Here is a 23214-nt window from a genome sequence, read left to right on the forward strand (position 1 = left end):
CAGCATCCAGTTGGAGAGGAGAGATACATGACAGTTAGAATTCCCCCCAAAAAACTTGGAAGTTGCAATAGTACTCTGGGAAAAAGCTAATAAAAACTATCATGTTGCTTTAAAGTTTATGCCATACTTCATATCCAAAGTTATTTGACTAACACCATCTGCCTACTATATATCCAGCTCATCAGAATTTCATGCTTATGATACCAACATTTATATGGATTTATTTGCTGCTTAGAAAGAGTCCACAACACTATGTTGCTGTCAAAGAAATGAATTCTCTTCCTATTAGGGATAAGGGTGTGTATGGGAACTGTTGAGTCTTAGCCTGAACTCCTGATTGATCACTTGAGGCAAGGACTCTACCACGGGAGCACAGGTGAAGGCAATTCAAATGTGTGACCAGAAGAGGTGGAGCCTGGCTGCACTTGTCCTTGACCCCATTTAAGGTCTGACTGTCAGCAGGGAAGGATCTCTTTCTGGAGATCCCTTCTTTTGGAGTTTCCTACTGTGAGCCTAGGATGTGGGTGAGCATTTCATTTCTGATTGTCTCTTTCCACCATGGTAATCTTTCTAACAATAAATCTGTAAAATACTGTCCTAACCACGCCGCTTTTCTAACTGTACATTTGTTAATCGAGCAGTGTGTTTTAGAGTGTGAAATGTTAATTGGTAAAGTGAGTCCAGTCTTAACAGCGAGGTATAGCTGAACAGTACCTCACAAGGCTAAATCACAAGTACATAAACTTTGCTTAATTTTATTTGCTCATTGCTGTTCCATTGATTCTATCTGGCCAGGAGGGCAAATGATCTCAAAAATGACAAAGTAAATGAGAAGCAGTGATTTTCGTGTCAAGGTGAAACTTAAGAGTTTTGTGATCTGCTATTATGGGCTCTACTATCCTATCTGGAGACAATATTGCTACAGAATATATTTCTAGAGAGGGAAAATACCTAAAAGGCATATCCCCTGTAAAAAAGGCATATCCCTTGTAAGTGCTGGAGAACTTTGCCTGTGTAGATCTTTACCATTTAGCTATGATCTCTGGACAGCTGTTACCTGCTGGTCTACTAACCAGTGAGTCAGTGGTAGAATTCAAGCAAGTCTGGAGCTACTGTGGACTCTCAGTAAGTTCAGTGTTCTCAAAAGAAAATTCTCTGATCTTTGATCACAGTAAGTGAATGGCTGTCACTCTGTGAAGCTGGCTAACAATGTACTACAGAGAGTTTTTTGCTGGGTTTTGGCAAGGGTAGCCCAAACTCACTAGACCCACCGTCTTGAAACAGCTGCTTAGGCCTATCTTTATTTCTGGATTTTTTTTTTTTTCCCTCTACTTCCTAAAAAGAAACCCTTTTTCTCCTTCATCTGAATTAGGTGCTGTCTAAAATCTTGACCTAGAATCCAGAGTGATTCACTGCAGAACAGTACTGTTCTCTATTGCAAAGTGTACTTAGCCCTTTCCTCCAGGGCTAAGTACAAGAGCTGTGAAGTTGATTTTCACATAGCTAGTAGTCATATGTAAAGAATTTCTGAACATATAGTGTCCTTTTTTGTAGGTATGATGAGGCTTAAAAATCTTTGCTAAATAGCTCCAAACCTTAAACTATACCTGCGTAACATTTTCGCTAGAAAAAATATAAATATTCAGGAAAATTGAAAACCAAGTGCATTAAATTTCTTTAGCTTCCTAAGCTGAATCTCTCATTGGAACATAAGAACAAACTGATTCTTATAAGACTGTAAGTCTACATACCAGAGGGAAGAGGATTTTCAGAATGATGTCTTGGCTCAGGACAAATCTGCATCAATTTTTTCTTTTTCTAATATAAACACAAGTTGTACCTCAAACGTCTGTTGAGCGAGGAATTTGCTGTAACCTCAGGCAGGGAATTTTATCTTGGTTTACATAATGTTCAGAAGCTCTGCACTGAAGTGCCTTGAATAAGTATTGCAGCAGTTCCCATGTCTTTGAAATATTGTGGCTTTTCTTCGTGAAGGAAGTAGACTGAAATTAGTAAGAAACTGCTGAAGGCAAAAACATATCTTCAAATTGCATTACAGTTTTCTGAAACAAGCCCCCTCTCCCCTCTGCTCCCTCCCACAGCCCTAAAAATGTTACAGCAATAATTCTTTTTAAATGGGAACATTTTCTTATAATCAGATTATTTTACTCCTTAGCACTTAAAGTTTAGTTGACCATATTGGGCCTTGTTTTCTCCTGATGCAATCAGGCTTTAATGTGATACTGTAGCTAGTGAAGTACAAAGTCCCCTGCATTGCACACTGAATACATGCTGAAATGTTAAATTGTCATGTCTGAAGTGTGAGATGAAACATTGTGTTGAAGTGCTATAGGTTTGAGGAGAAATGACGCCATAAGACAAATTCAAGCAAGAATGTAGAAGTTATGCATTTCTTGAATTTGTGTGATATTTGTGGTATTTCAAAATGTGTGGCCATATCTTTAGGCATCATCCCTTTATCAGGGCTATTGGATACTAATTGAGAGTCTGCTTATTTGAAGAAGCGGGAGAAGAGAAAGAACAGTGCACAGAAAAAAGAGTTCTTGTATTACTACTGGAAAACATTATATCACAATGTGCCTTCAGCTCTTGCATTATCTGAGATGGTGGTTTTCCTGTTTGGTGGTTTTCGGATTTTAAAAACTTGTAATCTTGGAGAGAACTAAGAAAATTTGAAGAGTGATCAGTTTTGTCATGTTGATCTGAAGAGAACCAATGAAAGATGGAGCTGCAGGTATAAAATGAAATAAGGGTTCTATTTTCAGCAAATAGTGCTGAATTACAAGCATGATGTCATAAGCCAGTACCAGTTTCAGAATCTAACTATTCAGTATCACATCACAGATCATTTGTAGTGTTTACTATAGCATTCAAAGCAACAGAGTAGTTTTTTTTTTTGTTTGTTTGTTTGTTTGTTTTTTGCCTTGTCATCATTATGTAGATGTGTTTCTAACAGCTGAGGAAAGCCAAGTCATTAGAGTTCAAGATGTCATAGGCTTGAATTATAAAAACAAACAAACAAAAAAAACCCCAAATAACAACAACAACAAACCAACAAAACAAAAATCCTATTTTCTTTATTCTTCAGGAAAGACTATTCTTTTAAGTTATAAACAGATTTGAAATTGTATTTTCTCATCTAATGAGAAAATCATAGTAAAATACATTTCATTGACTTGAGGTGTACTGGCTTTTCTTAGATTGTCTTAGAATTAAGTCCTTGGAGAGAATCCAATCTTTCTTAACATGAATACTCTGGAAATAATACCTGTTTCTTCCCTATACATTTAGCTTTTAAATTGTGATGTACTTTCTGTCTGTGAAGTAAATTATAAATGTTCTTTTGTAGGGATATTTCTGAATAGATTGTCCTTAGATCTTTTATGAATGTCAAAAGATTCACTGGCTTTTCTATACAACATTACTTGAATAAGAGACTCTTAACAAGCTGAATTCAAACAGACTGAGTCTTCAGAGTATTCATGGCATTACACAATTACCAGGAATTTCCAAGATCTTTTTACTTTGCAACTTCAACTAATATGCAAAAACAGTGTAGAATTCACAAAAAACATAAATTAATTTCACTACTGAATAAAGTTGCATTACTTTAGAGTATTAGTAGTTAGAAGTTAGCCAGGCATCAACTATGTGCTATTCTCATGCAGTCCAGTCGCTCCTGTGATTAAAATATATCAGATAAAATAAATGCAGTCATGAAAAAGGTGGAGAGAAATATTATTGTATAAAAGCCAGACATAAGACAAACAGTTGTCAGAGCATGCAAAAGCATCCTGATTCCTGTCTGCTTGGCACAAGTCATAGCGAAGGTGGGAGAAGCCTAATGGTGTGATGTAGTGCCATAGAGATGCCAGTCAGAGCTGTGGGTAGATAAAAAAGGGAAGGGGGAAATGAAACAAGGAGAATCAGCTGTGCTAGGAGGAAGATTGTCTGAGTGTTGCAACGAGCTGTAGATATCAGATGCAGGATGGGGTGTCTGATGTCAAACATGAAAGTAAGGCTTGAAAGAATGATCAAGGGAGAAATGCACTTCTGATCACTGCTGATCTGTGTCCTGCTCAGTGCTGTAATCAGATGTCTGTAAGAGAAGACAGAGTGAAGTCTGGACTTCTCACATTTTATAGGTCACTACAGCTTGTTTCAAAGGGCTGGAGAAGACTAATAAAATGTGTTGGTGCTGTTTTTGTGCTAGTGGCTGGAGCAGATGGAAGATGTGCTGTGCTTTGGAGATAAGAGATAAAGGAAAGAACAAATAGCTTCTGTGAAATGAAATATTTTATGTTCTTGCATCTGATCCTATGCTGATGCATTGTATCATGAATAATTTTGCCAAAAAAACAAACAAACAAAAAAAAAAAAAAACAAAACAAAAAAACACCAAACAGTTCCAATTGTAACTTGAGTTTCCATATAAATTTCCATGTAAAAGTGCTGGTTTCTGCGTCTGCCAGAATGTCTCAGATTAAAGATGTAATTTCGGTCAAATCCAAAAATCGTATGCCTGAGAATAGTAATGAGAAAGTTGAGAGAGTTAGCTCTACTATTAAACTCCTGGCTTGAATCCAGCATTGTGAAAAATGAAATCCAACTTTATTTTATAAGAAGTACTTTGACAAGTGATGTAATCACCTACTCAAGGATGGGATTTCCTTGCTTTCTGTTTCAGGAAACAGCAATCTCAGATTTGTGCAATGCAGCATGGAAATGCTCCTTTCACTGTTTTTGCACAAAATGTAGAATTAAGCAACAATTCCAACAGAAATAAACAGGACAAAGAAATGTGAGAAGCCTATTATTATTTGAAAGGTAGGAAGTAGCCTACCAGCTTCTCTAACTCTTTTTGAAAGAAGTACCTTGTAGACATGTATATTCAATAATAGATGAAGAAATCACTAAAAAATGAGTTTTCGATAACTTTAAGTAGCAGAAAATTTCAGTATTAGAATCTGTCTGGCTTTGCCTGATTTTCCTGCTTAACCTATCTGCAAATTTAAATAAGAGTCTGCCAGTTACTAACATTTTCATGTGTTCAGTCATCATGATGTAGCTTTTATTTCGCAATGCAACATTGAAATATGTAGTTTAAAAAATAAAAAGCAAGCTCTGAAAACTTCCTTGCTCCACTCTTGTTGTCCAAGGTGACAGGATAATCATGATGAGACCTGCTGATACCTGAAAACTCATTTTCATTTTTATTCGTGCATTAGGCTTCTGGGGAAAACATAAGAGATGTGATGATCCTAAGTAAATCTGACACCAATTTCTGATGGTGCAGATAGCAATTCTTCTCATTATTATACCCTTATATGCCTATAATGTCCCTGAGGAATGTCAACAACAAAATTTTTAGAACATTCTGGGAAAGAAACACTGTCTTTTGAGCAGTTAAGATTGTAGAAAATTCCTGCAAAGCAAATGTTTCTAGCAATCTTCAAAAGGGTTTGTGAATGTGCTAGAAATCTCCACTGTTTGTTATGAAGTACAAGATGCAGCATTTCCATTCCATTACTTAGCCTTTGCCTACCTCTTCATCCTGAACAATCTTTATTCTCTCTCTCCAAGCCTTAGTCAGTGATATGTCATTATGTTTTGAGGGGAATATCTTAAATCACATTTACTAGAAGTGATTTTATATTTCCTTACTGAACTGTTACAATGCTGAATGTCTTCCAAACATCTTTTTTTTTTTTTTTTTTTTTTTTTTTTTTTTTTTTTTATGAAGCAAATAAAACTTTTGCAGCCAGATACTGTCATTTCTGTTATGAGGATTAAAGAGAAAAGTTTTACAGGTTGGCCAACAAATATATGTTGATGAACTATTTTGAAAATAAGGGATTCAGATTTCTTTGCAGTATCAAGGTTTGTCATCCAAGGAAGCACAGACTAGAAGACAGTTTAACGAGCTTCTGCTAGTAATGACAATGGGAGTCAAGTAAGTCTACTGAAAAGTTAGATCACTGTATCATTGTTTCACCATTGGAGTACAAAACACAGTTCAATGGTCTCATGACCATTCAAGACAAGTGAGGAAGTATATGGTTAGAAAATACTGCAACCCCTCCCATCCCTAGCTTTATACCATTTTTAATTCTGAAAAGACCTTACTTTTAGCCCTACTTACATATTTTATCTTACTGTTGTTTTAAGTTTGCTGCAAACAGTAAGGGAGCTCAAACTAATTTTTAATGAAAATAAGAGAAACTTTAAGGGAAAATTAGCAAGAAATTTAGTAAGAATAAATGAGAAGACAAAATATTTTGTCAGAAAAATCCAATTCCTTTGTAATCATGCCTAGTTATTAATTTACACAATATCAAAATATATGAAGGAAAAAGAGGATTGTCTATGCACATGACTGAGTCCCTTTAATGACTTGTTTTGTCTATAACCCATATAGCAGCAACAGAGACTTGGAAATTCCCAAATGTTGAGGGGAAAGGATGTATTGGAAAGAGGTGAATTATCCTATTTATATTTTATAATCAATGTTGGACTTCAGTTATATAGAGTATTAATATCTCACATTCCTTCAAATCCCTAAGCAGAACTAATAAACCAATTAACTCAAATCATTCTGAATACTAGAATAATCAGTGCTCCAACACTTTGAAAATAAAGACTTTCACTTCTGTCTTGTGCATTTTTTTTTTGTGTGTGTGTGTGTGTGTGTGTGTGTGTGTGTGTATGCATGTGCATGCAGAACAACTTTAATATAGGATCCCTGCTGACTTCATTTTTTAATTTTAGGAACTGCTAGAATCCAGCAAACAAATCATGCTGGTATACCTCCTAGAGGTATCAAATCACTGATTTCTTTATAGTCACAGGCTATGGAATTGGTCCTGATCATTACCTATTGACTTAAGATTTGAAGTGGGATTGTCTTGTCTGCCATCGTTATGACAAAAAGTGAAAAAACAGAAGGTGTATGTACATTTCATAAAGATTACAACTTCTTTAAAAGCAGGAAAATAATAAGGAAAATGGCTGTCATGAAGTGCTGTGGAAATAGCACAGGAAGGGAGGCAAAGGCTGGAAAAGCAGGAGAAGGGTCTGATTACTCTCTGAAATGAGTTTAAGTCTTGCATTAATCAGCGTCTTTATAGCAATTTTTCACTGAATGTTGCATTGAAGTGCTTCAAGATTATACTTTTGCCTAGTGATTGTCATGATATGGATTGCTAAATCAAATTTGAATTACTGCCTACTTTACCCCATCTGTAAAGCCAGTGAGCTACACACCAACTTTTTTAGCAAAACCCTGGAACTCTGTTAACTAGTCTCAGAGTTCCTCTCATTGCTACTCCTAGTCATATGTAAACTACTTTTTGTGGCTGTTGTCTTCTGAAAAATGTTGAGATAAGAATCTTGGTGAAAAGGACTAATTAACCTTATTCTAATTAGTCAAGAAAACACAGATTTTCTCATTTGCTAGCAGGCAGCACACTCATTTCTTTAACTCAGAATTACAAAGCTAAAAATACTATGCTCTTCTGCTTGTCCATCCTGTTCTAGCTGCTCCTGGGTCTCTCCACTCTGTAGTGGCAGGTTTCATACATACAGGGGGCTTCCTGGCTCTGCCCCTGTGATATCAGAATGCTGTTGCCACGTGGAGCAAAATGGCACCATGCAGCTTCTTCCTGTCAGGGCTACCCCTCACCCAGCCCAAGCAATTGCCTACTTCAGCATGGCATGCATCTACTTCACTACGGAGCTTTGAAATGCAATTTAATCCATGAGCAATATCAAGAAAAATGAGCAGCCACACCAATGAGGATATGGAGCAGAGGAAACACTGGAAGATATGGAGATATGTTAAATTAGTATGTCATCAATAATTTTAATTAAATTTGAGGAAGAAACCACTCAGTAGCCAGCAACTGTTGTTAGTTGTCTTGTCCACGATCTCTATTTGTATCTAAAAAAATTAATTAAAAATCCTGACAACAGTTTTGTAAAGCTTTAAAACATTTAACCACATGCACATGCAGAATTCCATATATATATATATATATATATGTACAGTGCATGTGAGATAAACAATCAATTGCTAAATGTTTTCAGTGCTCTGAAGAATCATAAATAATATACTGATTAAAAAAATAAAAATAAGTAGATTGACCACAAATATTGTTGAAATATATTACCTCTGGGACTTCTAAGAAAATCACTGATATTATTTTATAGACCATAAACTGTAAATTACTTTCTCCTTTGGGCAAGAGTTTTATCTTTTTTCATTATTATCAATTAAAACTAACAATATTTTTGGAGGAAAAAAAAAAAAATATGTGGGCAAACTATGAAATACCATTTCCTTGGAGAGGATTGTATAAAAATACTGCCTGAGTTATTTCCCTTGAGAAGCATTTTACATATATGAGAAAAGCCAATGATTAGAAATCAGTGACTTTATTAACTCTTAAAATGTATTTTATAATAACAGCTTGAGAAAATGTGTACATATGCATGTATGAATAGTCTTGTTTTTCTTTTAGCGGACTTGAGACTTGACTGGGCCAAGTCAAGCTTTGATCAGCAGGCTGTGTTCCTGTGGAGCTTCTCCTGAGATAATACAGTTCCAGAGAAAGAGAGTATATATTAGGATATGTTCAGTGATACACTGATATGGTTATATGCCTTGAACTGCCACCTGATAAAATGAACTCTGTGAACTCTAAACTCATCTGTGGAGTCTTGCTGTTGAAGTCCAAGTTAGATCAGATGCCCTATTACATGGGTTATGTGATGCTTAAGCATTGTAAGTTAGGGAAGGTACTAGTATATGCTCTGTACTTATTACAATCTTTACCATTTGGTAAATGTTAGATTACCCTGTCTGGGAAACAATGAATTAAGGTATTATTTTAATAGGAAGAGAATTTTTAACTGTAGGCCTTTAATTTTCTGGACTGAAGGTGAACTTTAAATTCTGCAGGTGATCTGAAGGGATCCTCTGCAATGGAGCAAGGTATAAGTTTGGTATAGGCATTTTCCATCAGTTTTTTTTTTTTTTTTATAATTAATCTCTGACTTTACAGAAGACTTCTGTGGGGGAATTGTTATTGGTGATCTTTATACCATTTTGGTCACTTGTTAAAATCTGATAAAATCTGAGCATATTACTTTTTTGGCTATGCAGAAATTTTCTGCTCAGGAAGCATATTTTGGAGAGTAAACAGATACAGCCAGACGTAGTGGTGTTAATTGTATGTCTTTGAACTTGGAGAATCTCCTTGCCTCCTCTATGAGATCAAGGAATGTGATTCTATGATTCTGTGTTCAATGACTAGTGCAGCAGCACACAAGGGTTATTTGGGCGTTAAATAGGTCCCATTCAACACGTGAAAATTTATTCAAACAAATCCCTGTATTTACTGCAAGTAAGCAGCAGAGCAGGGCAAATGCCAAATTAAGGGCTATCACTTGAATATTAATTATTTACTTATTTAAACTCACTTTATATTTTATATGGTATAGTGGACTTGATGTCGGACAGTTTTTATACATGGTTTATTGAAAATGGTCAATTTTCCATGGACATGTGTTTCCTAAATACCACAGGCTAAATCTACATTCTGATTCACTGTTTCTTTAATAGCACAATGAGTACTCACCTATTTCTTATGTATATACACTTTGACAGTCTAATCAGAACTTGAAACCTTATTCCTATTTTACCTCAGTGCTTTGTGCTTTTAGTATTCCATGCCCTGTGTTTTGAACTGGATGATGTCTTCGTTATTGGATGGTATTACATTATGGTTATGGTATTGCTTTTACGTGCTTTTTCCTCTTTTCTAAACCTTGGTTTTCTGCCTTTGATTGGTAGATGCCTTCAAAGAAGAAATTTGTAAAAGGTTACTAAGGAATGGTTTATATTGGATCTTTAAACAGGAAGAGGTTAAAAACTTCTCTAATCATTTGAGTAAAGAATGAATGCTAACAATTGTTAGTATCTTTTTTGTTTGTTTTTCATTGGTTTAGTTAGTAGGGGAAACATCATGCAATTTTGATCAATCTGTATTGAATAGTAGATGAACTGAAGAAAATAGTTTCAGGAAACATTTTGTACTCAAAATAGAAATACATTCAAATATTTTAGTTCATTGTAGTTTTGCTGGTTTTGTTAAAACACATTTCAAGAAAAATATTTTAAGAAGACTCACTTACAAACTTCTTTATTAGCAAATCAGTGAATCCAGGATGATTTTGTCAAAATTTTGCTGGCCTCCAGCTCCACTTTTTTTTTTTTTTTTTTTTTTTTTAATTTGGTTAAGCTATTTAACCCTCATTCTTGCTTCTCTGAATCTCAGTTCAGAAAGTAAAGACCAGTGGGTGGATCATTATAAAGATCATTAACCTGGATTGTCACATACCATATGACTTCATGCTTTTATGTATCTCAAAATTCCTTTCAAGTCAGTTCTGAATCTGTTCAGGAGAATACATAAAAATATTGCAGTTTAAAATCTGGTGTGCTATGTGGAAATCTACCATTCATCACCCATGCAAGCTAGGAATCATGGCAAGATATTGATGCCTCATTCAACGTTTAGCATATGTAACTCTGGAAATAATTAGACTATGTACCGATACAGAAGGTGATAGAAATATTTTTTTTTTATATAAGGAAAAGTATTTGACATACTTGTAAGTCTCAGATATATTTTTGCAGTCTCAGTGGGGATTTATCTTTCGTTGGGGTAAATTATCATTTAATTGACCTCTTATTCCAACTTTATTCTCTGTAAGACCATAGAAAACTTTCTATTGATGAATATTTTCTAGACTGATTTTTTTCCATTCTTGCATGCTGTTCCTTTCTTGCCCTGGACAAGTGTGGGCCCAATAGTATAAATAGCACTACTGATATATATGTAACATTCCAGTAAAAACTTTTGTCCAAAATCAAAAACCAGATGTGGATAGTAGCATAAATTTCTCATTATAAAAAAAAAAAAACTGATGGGTTCCTATAAAGAAAGAGTAAATCCCTTCACTGTGAAAAATAAGATGCAAAGTTGTACTCTGCATGCTAATCCTTACTTTACTCGGCACGTGAGGAATGTCTCCATGCTTTTTCCAGTACATATGGGGCGATTTGGATAAAGGCCATCTGCCCTTTTTATGCCCTGTGGCATAAAAAAAAAAATAAAGACTGCTGCTGCACTCAACAATACACACAACTAAAAGAATTTGAGCCCCTTGAGACCTACTTGGAAATGTGACTGTAAGGAAATTGGATTTCTTTGCAGTTATTAACCATTGCAGAGAAAAAGCAATGGAGAACATATGATCAAAATACAGATTGATAAGATTACTGTAGAACTCAGAAGTTGGAAAATGTTTTTATTTAACTTTTTATTTAGTTAGTTAATTAGTTCTCTGTGTATTGCATTTTGTAAAAATGCTCACTGTATTTGTTTATGAGGTGGTTCAGACCCATTGTGTGCAACTAAGTGTTGTGGATGGGCGCTCCCTCAATGGAGTAGACAGCACTGTTTCATTGTCAGTCTGCACCTCTTAGCTCTTCCTTTAGGTTTGTGATATCTTGGCTGCTTTCTTCTGTGGCATACATAATATGAAGTGTATCATAAGACTGGCTGTGTTGTCCTCAAAAAAAAGGGCTCCTGTACTTGAAAGTGTACAGAAATCATAATTTTGCTCATAGCTTTAACGGACCTTGTATTCTAAAAGAGACTAAAAAGACTAATGGATTAAAAAGACTGCCCTGATTCAGTCAATACTTTGCATTGGGATGGTGTCTCAATCATTCTTTCTATACCACTACACCTCTTTCTGTTTTTCATTGAATTTATACTGCAAAGATGTAATAGGCTTGGATGCTCTGACTATGATTGTACTAGTAAAACAAACATGCCAGGGTGCTCACTGTTGCAGAAGGCAGATGGTATGTATCAGACCACATCTACACTAGTAAATTTTCAAGTGTGTGCTTGTACCAACAGAAGGTTTGCTAGCAGAGTTCATGGAAGGGAACAAGTATTTGTGCCTAATCACCTATTTGACTGGCTGTCATATATGCCTTTTACCTTTACAGAATTGTAGAATCATGTGAATAGGAAGGGATCTTTAAAGATAATGTTATTCCACTGCCCTTGGAATGATCAAAGACATTCACTGCTAGATTAGGTTGCTCAGAGCCCCTTCTAGTCTGTTCTTGAATGTCTCCAAGGATGGGGCATCCACCCTCTCTCCAGCCAACCTTTTCTAATGCCTCCTTATTGTAAAACAGTTCTTCCTTACAGACAGTATAAAACTACTCTCTTTTCGTTTGAAACCATTTCCCCTTGTTCTGTCACAGCAGACCCTGTTATAGCCTGTCCTTTAGGTAATGAGATAACATAGGAAAATTCTACATGAAATGACTGGATTTCTCAAAGTGATTGTAATAAGAAGGTAGACTGGATTTTTTCACTGACAGCCCTAACAAAAAAGCTGAGGAAAGAAAAAGCAAAAAAGCAATTTTCCTAGATTTAAATGGGAACTGTCAGTCTGCAAAAATCTTGGACACTGTAGAGACGCATTACTTGTAATTAAGAATACAAAGAAACAGCATAACAACACAATTCTTTCACTGTAGCTGGGTTCATATTCATCTAGTCAGAGAGTGAGAACAAAAAAACTGATTGTTGATAAACTTCCCTCTTTATTTAATGATGAATATTTAGTGCTTGTAGATAGGAAGATGTGATGATATACCCACCACACACATTTTTTTTGTTTTGTTTTGCATGTCCAACTATGTAATCTTAAAGTAAATTAAAGCAAATCCAAATCTTCTTTCCTTTTTCGTTTTAGAAGATAATATTCACGTCCTTTCAAGGCTTTCGGGATAAGGCATACATAGAAAATATATCAAAGTGGATTTGAAACCATATTAAAGGGTGAGAAAGAGTAGTGCCTAGAAGGTATTGTCTCCTGCAAAAGGATATATTGCTGTGGTCACAAGCAGCTGACATTCTGAAAGGGTGCTAAGCTTTGTGGACTATTCAGTTTCCTATTAAGTGGTTTCATGACAGGTTAAAACGTGAAAAATTACTTCTGGTATGCTTCTAGTCATAGTGTTGTAGCTAATCTTGTGATGATACTGCTACAGGAGTGTCTCAGTACTCCATTTAACATGATCCAATAACATATAGATTGTATAGGTTAAGCATGCATGTTCACCCCAGTCAGCCTCTGGGTAAGTGCTTTGAGAGATTCCAGTAGCACTCATTAACAAAGTACTGGGGAGGTCATTAAAAAATGTGGTATGTATGAAAATAGCAGAGAGTTTTTAATCTAATCTTAGCACAAAAGCTTGAGTTAGAGAGGAGTCTAAAATGCTTGCAGACAAAAAATGTTGAGGAGAGAGGCAGGCATTGGGAGCAAATAGGTACCTTCTGTCTTCAAAGAGAAGCAGCTGGCACAGTCACCTTGGCTGGTGAAATGGATTATTCAGACATCCTTATGACAGAGTCAGGTAATATCACTGTATATTAATTAATTACATTTTTAACAGGTAAAGTGCCATGCAAAGCTATTTTTTCAGAGTTTAAATTTCTGATATAAAGAAATGAACAAGCAAATGGCATCTACTAGCTTATTTTGTAGTTAAGAAATCTCAAGTTTAAAGGCAATATTAGCTTATTTATTTTTGTTTGATGTGATACACTTGAATTCAACAGTCAGTTTTTCTGATAAGGATGTTTATCTTGATTTTGTTTTAGTCTGTTGGAAATTTGGTGATATTGATCATAAAAAGTTTTGAAGTACAGGTATCAGTGGTATAGTTTATAAATAACTTCAGTGGAATTTGGGTGGCAGATTGCTCAGTTTTTTATCCATTCAGTTATTTGAATGTCTTTCTCTTAAATAGGTGCTAAATTAATTGAATGTTACTAGTTTAACATAAAAATTCTCTTGCAATATCCAGTTCTGCCTCAAAAATATATTCTTTAAAATTATGAATTAGATATGAATGATAATAACAATTTAGATTTTTTTTAAACTGTCTTTTTTTCTTTCTCTAAAAGAAAAATAATAATCAATGCCTCAAATAGTGTATTAATTTTATCTGAGACTTCCCTTATCCCTTCTTTTAGCACTTTGTGTTTGATGTTACAGACCAAGGACAAAATACAAAATATACACTCATAGCACATGTTTCAGGAAGGTTGATTTGATGTTTTCAATTAGTTTGTTTTTATCAAAATATTACTGTGCCATAATGTTGTCTAAATGCTCGGGACTACAAAGTGTCAAATGTTCTGCTTCTCCACATTTTGAACTCCAAATAAAACCAGTAAAAACCCATGGCATGCCACAGGTGAGCTTTGTGAACTCATGGCCTGAGCATGAGTAGGGCAAAGGTTTTGAGTCAAACCTGCTGGAAGTGACAAGGTCTGCCCTGAGATCCAAAAAATGCGAAATGGAATTCATAGGTGACAGTGCTGCTACTCCATAAATGTGTGTGTGCTTTCAGAGATGTTCTTGATCTGCGCTGTTCTTAGCTTTATTTTTTTTTAATTTATTTTTTTTTGTCTGGAAAGATCAGAGAAAATGACTGTACAGTAGCTATGGCTTCACCAACTGAAGATAATACCTCCTGATTTTACATACTGAACTATATAGTAGCTGCAGAAAGGGTTTATAGAAAAAAACGTCACAGGAGGTTTGAGAAAGCATTGAGAGAACACTGTGAAAGAGCATAAAATATGAAGCACTGACCTAGTATCTGCAAAGCTGAGATTTGTCATCTCTGTCAGAGAGACAAATGAAACTGTTATTGTGGAATCAGGTCTCACTTTTTCTCTGGCTTTTCCCAAGAATTTCTACTTGACAAAAATGATATGACCACTACTGTGAAAACCAGTAGATATTCCAAACAGATATAATGAAAACAGATATTCTGCCTGTCAGCTTGCATACACAGCTGGGGCCTTCACTCATTATGTGCCTTTCATAGTTTAAATCTGTAACAACTATCGGAACTAGTGTCAAATATGGTGTCAGCAGAGATTTTTGTCTAGGAGCTAAATGAGCTATAGTCCTTCAAACAATGTTAGCTGATACAAATATGTTCATAATCACTGGCTAAATCTTTACAAGGAGGGTGTCATGACATGTCACTGTTGTCATGCTGTTAAGTGAAAGCCATATGTTTTAATACAACTGAGTTCTGGGATGTTTACCAATATAAGCACCATACTTTGGATTTGATCTCTTTTCCACAGCTGTATGTAAGGCCTTGGTTATTTTGCAGCATACCGCTATGTGTATTCTGAAAGTTTGCTGAGCTGTTTTAAATTCCTTAGCATAAAGAGCATGCAGCTGTACATAGTCCTACATCTGTGATATCCCATCAGGGTAAAGGCATTCCTGAATACCATGTTCTGCATGTTGTACTTCTCAACAAAATGATTAAAAATAAATAAATAAATAATAAATTAAAGATCATTTTCTATCTCTAATAATAAAGTTCAAAATATGCCAGCAAAAAGAAAAAAATAAATAAATTGAAGAGAGGATGGAGGACTACTCTTTAAATAGGCATGAAAAGATTTTTCAATAATTCTTAAAACTGTTTCAAAAGGCATTTATTATATTCCCTTTTCTAACCCCTGACTAACCTCCCAAGTGCATATATATACACAAGAGATAATCTGGCTAATCTACACCTGTCATTCTGTTGTAGTCATACTTTGTATATTGTAATGAAGTAAATAATTACCCAATATCTGTACCCTGCACTGTTTCTATACTTATAAAACAGACATAATTCCCAGTTATATATTCCTTGTATTTCTCCCTGGCTTCAGCTCAAGATAAAGTTATTATTATGTCTGCATTTGGGTGGAGGGAGTCATTTTAAAGTGTTAATAGCATGAAGTAACATGAGAACTGTGTGAAACTCAGAATGCATGAAATATATCATGGGGTGTGGCATGCAGGCATATGGAAATATTTAAGGTATTAAATCCTACTGGAATACTGTTGGAGGATTATGCAGAGAGAAGCCTAAATTTGGTGTTTCCTTTTATATATTGATTTCTGGGGGTTGCCTTTAGCATATGGTATCGCATATGTGCCTGAGCATTGTTATGGAGGAAATCTTGTTGAGACAGGCCAGTATGATGTAGGAAAGCAAGATACCAGTTGAAGCTCAGGAGTTGAGAGAGTCCTGGTGATCCAGCTTGCCACCTAGCTACATATGTAATGAGACCAGTTATCTCTCATACAGAAAGTATAATGATAGATCTAGATAAAGCCTGATATTTTAACAGTGATCGTGAGACTATATGTGCTCAGGTGGTACAATCTGCCAACATAAAAACTCGAGGTAACTCTTTGAGTATCTTGTTGGACTAGGTCTTGCGATTACAGCTATGGGGTCTCTGATAGATAGATTAAACTCTCACTTTTAATGTGAAGTGGAAGTATTCAAGGCCAGAATAGATGAGGCCGTAGACAACCGCATCTAGTGTGTGGTAACCCTGCCCATGGAAAGCTGTTGGAAATAAACGATCTTTAAGGACCTTTCCATCCCAAGCCATTCTATGATTATATGGATTCTATGATTTTGCTGTGGTGTCCAAGAATAAAAACCCTTTGATCAAATATGAAAATTTCTCGTACTGTTGAAGTTTTTTTTTTTTTTTTTTAAATAAAAAAATAGATAAGCTATAATAAATAAGCTATAATAAAGCCTCATTCTGAAGCTTCTGTAATCTTCATGAGTTGATGCTTCATATAACCTTTGGATAAACAGAACTGAAGTCTGAAATTGCAATGTTGCTATTTTTTCCAAACTAGAAGTGTATAATTTTGAAAAGCTCTTGCTCTTTTATTTTCTACGTGTTCTACAGATTTCTTGCTGGGATAATAGGCTCTCTGAAAACTCCAGAACTGAAAAGTGCCCAGTTCTTTTTCCTTTGAGAATAAGCTTTTTTGGATAAAACATGTATTGTGTGACTCATGAGAATCTTTCTGATCGGATAATAAAATAATGTGATTTTCAATCAAGAGACTGTGTTTTTTTAAATATTATATGTGGTGGTGGTTTTGGTTTGTATTTTTTTTTTTTCTGTGATTTAAAAACATTTTTTACACCTAATATGATCAGTAGTGAAGGCTGGTGACAAATAGGAACTATTAGGTGTGACTAACAGTTCTCCATTGCTACTTTTTTAGGCCACAGCCAGCATAATTTGTATATTTTTTAATATTGTGTTTCTGTATCCATACCGTTATTGAAGTCAACGGTGGCCTCAGACTATTAGCAAAATATTCTTGGAGCAAGGTTAAGGGTCTAAATTGAGCATACTATAGTTTTGTGGTAGCAAGATTATTGTGTGGATAGTGTGAAAACATACTGAGACATATTCATACACTTAAAATGAGTTTTAAGTGGAACTGAGCCATGGTACCTACGTAGATGCCACAGCCATCACAGATTGCTTCAAAGCAGTCTAACTGGAAACAAAATGCTCTCATCTGTTTTTTTAGTCTGAGACTAAGTCATCTGACTCTTCATAAATGAACTCCATTTAAGATATTTTATAATTGTGATTTTTCAAGTTGTTCTAGGTAGTATATTAGAAAATTTTATGACTCTTTTAATTGGAGTCTGTTTTGTAATGTCTTGTAAATCAATATTATACTAAATCTGGAGGAAACCAGGTTCCTTGGCTGGTATCAGAAGTTGGAGCCCTGTTTCTCAGGGTTAATAATTCAAAAAGCTTTCAAAATGGATTTCAGCAGCATAAAGGGAAAACAACTATTGAGCTATAACAAACATAAAATATAGGAATATTGATTCCTCAAGCTTTAAGCCTCAGTGGGCCAACAAAGCAATTTCTTTTTATGCCTTTTATTTAAAAATAAATGTTTTATCAATAGTATTTTGCTAAGATAAGAATAGATCTTTCCTCTGAAGAGGCTTCAGCAATAGGATTAGATTTTGAACCATATAATCTTTTTGGTGGTGGTGGTTTCTTTTTTCCTTATAAGCCCATTCATGTTAACCAGTTCTAATTGAATGACTGCAGGGTTCTCAAAAATGTGAATCATTTCAACATGTGAAGTGGTTTAGATTTCCAGAGTAGCAAATGTAATGACCAGCTTAGGAAGGTAGGCTAAGAGATAATCAATAACCCCCTAGGAATGTGTGCTCAGGCTTAATAGATAAAAACAATATATCTTTTTTAGTATTTATAGTTGCTCTTCACAAGGTGCTAAAGAAAATGTGTGCTGTCTCACTGAGGCAAACAAAGAACTCTTGCAGTCTTATTTATCAAATTATTCATGATAACAGTTCTAGCTTTCTCAAGCAAGTGTGTTTTTTAACATATTTCCACAACACACTCTTAAAAATACATGAGACTTTTAGGAGGCTTTACCTAATGCAGAATACCTTCAAATGTGACTCTTTCAGCACTTGTAACCTTTCCTCCATTTATTTCCCTTCCCAAAGAAAATTTTAGTCTTGACTGACATGTCCATCTACTGATGGGAGCAATATCTTTCTTTGCATGTGCTAACTGAAAGTTTGATCCTTCTACTACAGAGGCAATAGGTATCCTTATCTGTTAGGTATGTTGCATACTGTTGCTACAAATTAAGTACAGAATATCCGGTAATATTCTACAGAGAAGATGTAATGTGATTCGGAAACAGTCTTTTGTGTCCCAATGATTAAACTTATACTAATGCAATTGTATCCCTGAAAAACACCGTTGGTAAATTTCTGAAACTTTCTGTAATGGCTTAGCACCGAATCATGCTTGGAGCATTTTAAGAGTGGCTTGATTGCTGCAGTATGGATGAAGCTGTAGGGCTGTGCAAATCTTTGAATCTCAGGACGTATTTGTAGACAGTCTAGGTGAAATGGCAGTATAGAGCACCCCAGTATTGACTGACTTTAGATTCCAGTCCCAGGATGGATAATGCAGACAAACCACAGGAGCTACAATGATAGTAAAAGGACTTTGTCAAAGACGTTGAAATGGTTTATGGGTGAGTGGCACAGCTAAGGCTCTATGAATGAGCATATATCAAATGCCTCTCAGGTATACTTAGATGTGGACACAAATAGATGTGGACAGCATACTGGGACAGATAAGTTCTTAGAATCTGGAGGATACTAGCAGAATTAGATCAAATATTCAGGACTCTCAAATGAAAGAAAAATCATGGCAGTTAGATTTTCAAGGAATGAACATTTTCCCATTCATTCCTTTACAGACTATTACTATTAAAAATAAATTACTATACTATTTCTCAGTAATAGGTCCAAAGAATGTTACTGTAAGCTGCTTTTTTTTTTTTTTTTAGTTTAGTTTCATGCTCCTCTTTACGAGTAGTTTTCCTTCTATGATCTTTATTACTATTTATTCCTTTATATTAACTCTTCTGCCACTGATGTATTGGCTTGCTCTTTTCAAATTTAGACAAGTCAACTTTATAAAGGGTACAAAAAATTCAAATAATTCCAACAGCAGAAGGAATCTTTAAATGTTTTGACAGTCCTGATTTTATTGGTGTTTCTGACTTATGTTTCTCAACTGGGTTCATTCTGATATGTTCCAGTAAAAGGAAATCTTGAGAGGTAATGTCCTCCGTTTTGTTTAAATTTGTTCTCTGTCCCCTTCTGAATGTTGTTCTATTTTGTCCTGACCTAAAGCAGGATAAGGGATTGCAATGCATTGACTTTTGCTAAATGTTTTCTAATCTCTGGCTCTCTCCTAAGAGTTTTCTACTTGGCCTAGAGGAAAAAATCTAATACCTTGGGTTAAAACTTTGCATTAAACATTTTAATTTTTTTTAAAAATAAGCAAATGCAAAATATTACAAAAGCACTGGTAGAACCTGTAATTCCTAATGTTATCATGTTTCCATTATGAAACCCCCTGGTTATTTTCTTTCTTGTTATGACTTTGATATACCTAAAGAAACAAAGCTTGCATGGCACTGAATGAGAGTTCACACAGAACTCTTCTCATTACAAATGTACATAGCATGGTTACATCTTTCAAATAAATCAGCCATTCAGTGAAGTCTTTCATATTGTCATATATGATTCCTTTGCATCCTAAAAGAAATGCATTACAGGTGAACAGAGGCCAGAATAGCAATGAGCAGACATAAAAGATATTAATCTTCATGAAGTCTGTTGTTCATTTTCTGCAATTACTCCACAGGAGGTAAAGACTCAGTAAAAAAAACAGCATAGGCTGTAGAATATTTAGAATGTGCAGTCAGTTTTCTGTGTAGATGCAGGCTAGATGCAGAACCATGATTTTATTTATTGCATTTGGTGGTTTTTTGTTTTTGTTTTTGTTTTATACTTTTTAACAGACAAACCAGTAGACCCGAATTTTGTTTCATTCAAAGTAGGATAATTGTTATTAGTGTGAAAACCACAGAATTCAAACCCAGGAGCTTACTGTTGAGTTTTTCTCACTTATTCCTTTTAAATGCAAAATACATACTCAGAATACACAATGAAAGAAGAGATATGGCTAGAAACTGAAAATATCCGGATCCTTTTATTAAAAAAATATATATATGGATATATATATATATTTTAACTGAAACTTAGAAACAAATTTTATTCTGTTTTTTCTTTTTTTTTTTTTTTTTTCAGCTTAAATGGTTATCGGAAAAATGGAAAATATAGAGGAAAAAAGCAACAAAATAAGCTGAAAGCGATTCTTTTTCTATGTAACTTTTCGTTCAAAAATAATTTGATTTGATATTTCTATGAATTATTTTTCTAGCTTTACCTTGAAAAAAGGGTTCTCCCTTTTAACTGTCTCTATTTTTGAGTATCAGCAGAATTCAAAAGTGATAGAGTCATTCTCCAATGTGATCCCTGAATCACTAATATCACTCTTGCTTATGACTGTTTAATAGTACCTCTGCTGCAGCAGAACTGTTCAGAGGATGGCATATCAATCATAGAACAGATTAGAGTTGATCATTTTATTCACCTTAAGTCAATGCGTTTAAGTGACTCATCTTTATTAACTATGATGTTTCTTGGATTTCTGTTGCACCCTTTTTCTGCTGTGCAGTATAAATATGTTCAGAATTATATCTTTGACACTGATTGTTGATTTTTTTGAAAATAATTAAAAGAGATGTTTCCAAGATATACATTTTTATTAACAAATTATAGCAAATTTTCATTTTTCTTGTTAGTCAAATCTTTTAGAAAACATACTTTCTTGTTCTCAAACACTGATCAGGCACTAAAAGACCTTCTATATAATAGATATTGACATTTAACTATAATTGAAGCTATGCATATGAAGTTTAGAATTGAGTTAGTAAGATCTCACTGGGATATTTGAGAGAGGAAAATATCCTTGCAGACCTCAAAATGACTCATCTAAATGAGAAACTGTGGTCTGTAAATTCCTCATGTTTTATGCTAATAGCACTTAACCCTATATATGATTTTGGATTAAACATGATAATATGAACTTAGCTTTGCCTTTTCAAATTTACCAGTTTCAGTTTCACTTGGAAGGATTTTTCGGAGATAAATTGTGGTTTTAACAGATGACTTGCTTATTAAATACGAGCTGCCTTTCTCATTATGAACTAATTTAGGGATATGCATGCAATTAATCATGACAATAATGTACTTTTCCTTAAATTTTACTGGCTACTGCTACATCTTTTATTAACCGTAGATTTGATAATAGATAATGGATTTTCAGATAATACAAGTAGTGTTCTCCTTTAACAAATGTGCCTGGTTAAGGAAAGATAGAAGCTAGACTGTTCATATTTTAGACAACTTTATTTTCTTTATTTCTCTCTACAGTCAATGAAGAGAAGAAGATTCCTTCAGGAAGCAGTGAAGCATAGGTTTGAACTCTGGTGAAATCTCTCCATGAAATCTCTCCTTTCAGTGTTGATGTGGACGTGGGGAGGCAAGCCTAATGCTAGCCTTTGTGTTTGCTTCTCAAGGCATCAAACTGACTTTAGCAAGTAAGCATAGTTTTTTTTAAAGCTAGTTAGAATTTCTCATAATTATAGCAGTAGTGTGTTTGACCAAGTATCTGAGAAACAGAAGGCATTAGATCTAGCAAATGGAGTTCTGCTGGCTGCCTAGCTCTATCTCTACCCTTGGGAAATACTTTTAACATGTAAATGAGCTATTAGATCTATCATCTCTCTCAACAGAAGTACATTGTGCACTTATGAAAAAAAGATGATGCATCAGAGATCTGCAACAGTGCTATTATTTAATTATTAGAATGATTAGAAACTAGCTAACATTTCTGACTGAATTTCTACTCTACATGTATAGAAGAAAAGTGAAAAAGCTTTCATATTCATCAATATTTGTGAGTTTTTTTTAACATTAATACTTGCAGTGATAATTTGGTATCAGACAAATACATTTTCCAGACACAGATACACATCTCTGTATACTTTACTAGCACATTTCAAAAAAAAACAATTGCAAGCATGATGAGAAATTCTTCTTTTCCATTGTCAGAAATTTCAAGGGCTGCTGCATCTCTTTTTACAGATCAGCACTTAAAAAAAACAATCCAAAGTTATCCCAATTTTTCAGTTCCAATTTTACGAAGTGCTTTGAGCATCCATTATGTTGTGCATGTAGAATTTAAAGGATTACTGATAGCATATAGATTACCTAGAGAGGATATAGATGATAATATAGGGTATAATTATCTTATAATACCATATAGTTCCTTGTCATTATGATTTTAGTACTGCTTGCGTAAAAAAAGTGCTACTTATTGCTGAAAAGTTCAGTTTTTCTCACTTCCTTTTATTGTTCAGTTACATAAGCAGTTTTCTTAAGTGACATGATCTCCATGGCAAATAATCATAATATTATAAGGACATACTTTATGTGGCTTCACTATCTGAAACTTGTGTTATGCATGGAACTTATGTGCTCTGATAGGATCTTTTCAAAAGCAGGAACTTATTTTCCTTGAAAAATGCTTTGGGTTAATTTTACCCTTGCTGGTGTTTTATTATTCTAAGAATTGTCACGATGAATGAATCCACTGCAGATTGCTGGTAGCCAATGAGAGCATATAAGTATCTGAGCTTTAATTTAAAAAAAAGAAAAAAGAAAAAAAAAAAAAAAAAAAAAAAAAAAAAGGCAAACATAAG

At 34.6% G+C, this 23214-nt stretch overlaps 1 long non-coding RNA gene across 1 annotated transcript in view; it reads left to right on the top strand.

The window, feature by feature from the left end:
- The first annotated feature begins 486 nt into the window (after positions 1-486).
- LOC128086605 (uncharacterized) overlaps positions 487-23214 on the top strand; it is a 30840-nt gene continuing 8112 nt past the window's right edge. Inside the window, exons 1-2 of the long non-coding RNA XR_008209433.1 lie at positions 487-524; positions 21884-22050. This is a non-coding gene — a long non-coding RNA (uncharacterized LOC128086605). The remainder of the gene's footprint in view (positions 525-21883; positions 22051-23214) is intronic.

Source organism: Tympanuchus pallidicinctus, unplaced genomic scaffold (assembly GCF_026119805.1).
Source record: "Tympanuchus pallidicinctus isolate F22 unplaced genomic scaffold, pur_lepc_1.0 scaffold3, whole genome shotgun sequence".
Classification (NCBI taxonomy): Eukaryota; Metazoa; Chordata; class Aves; order Galliformes; family Phasianidae; genus Tympanuchus; species Tympanuchus pallidicinctus.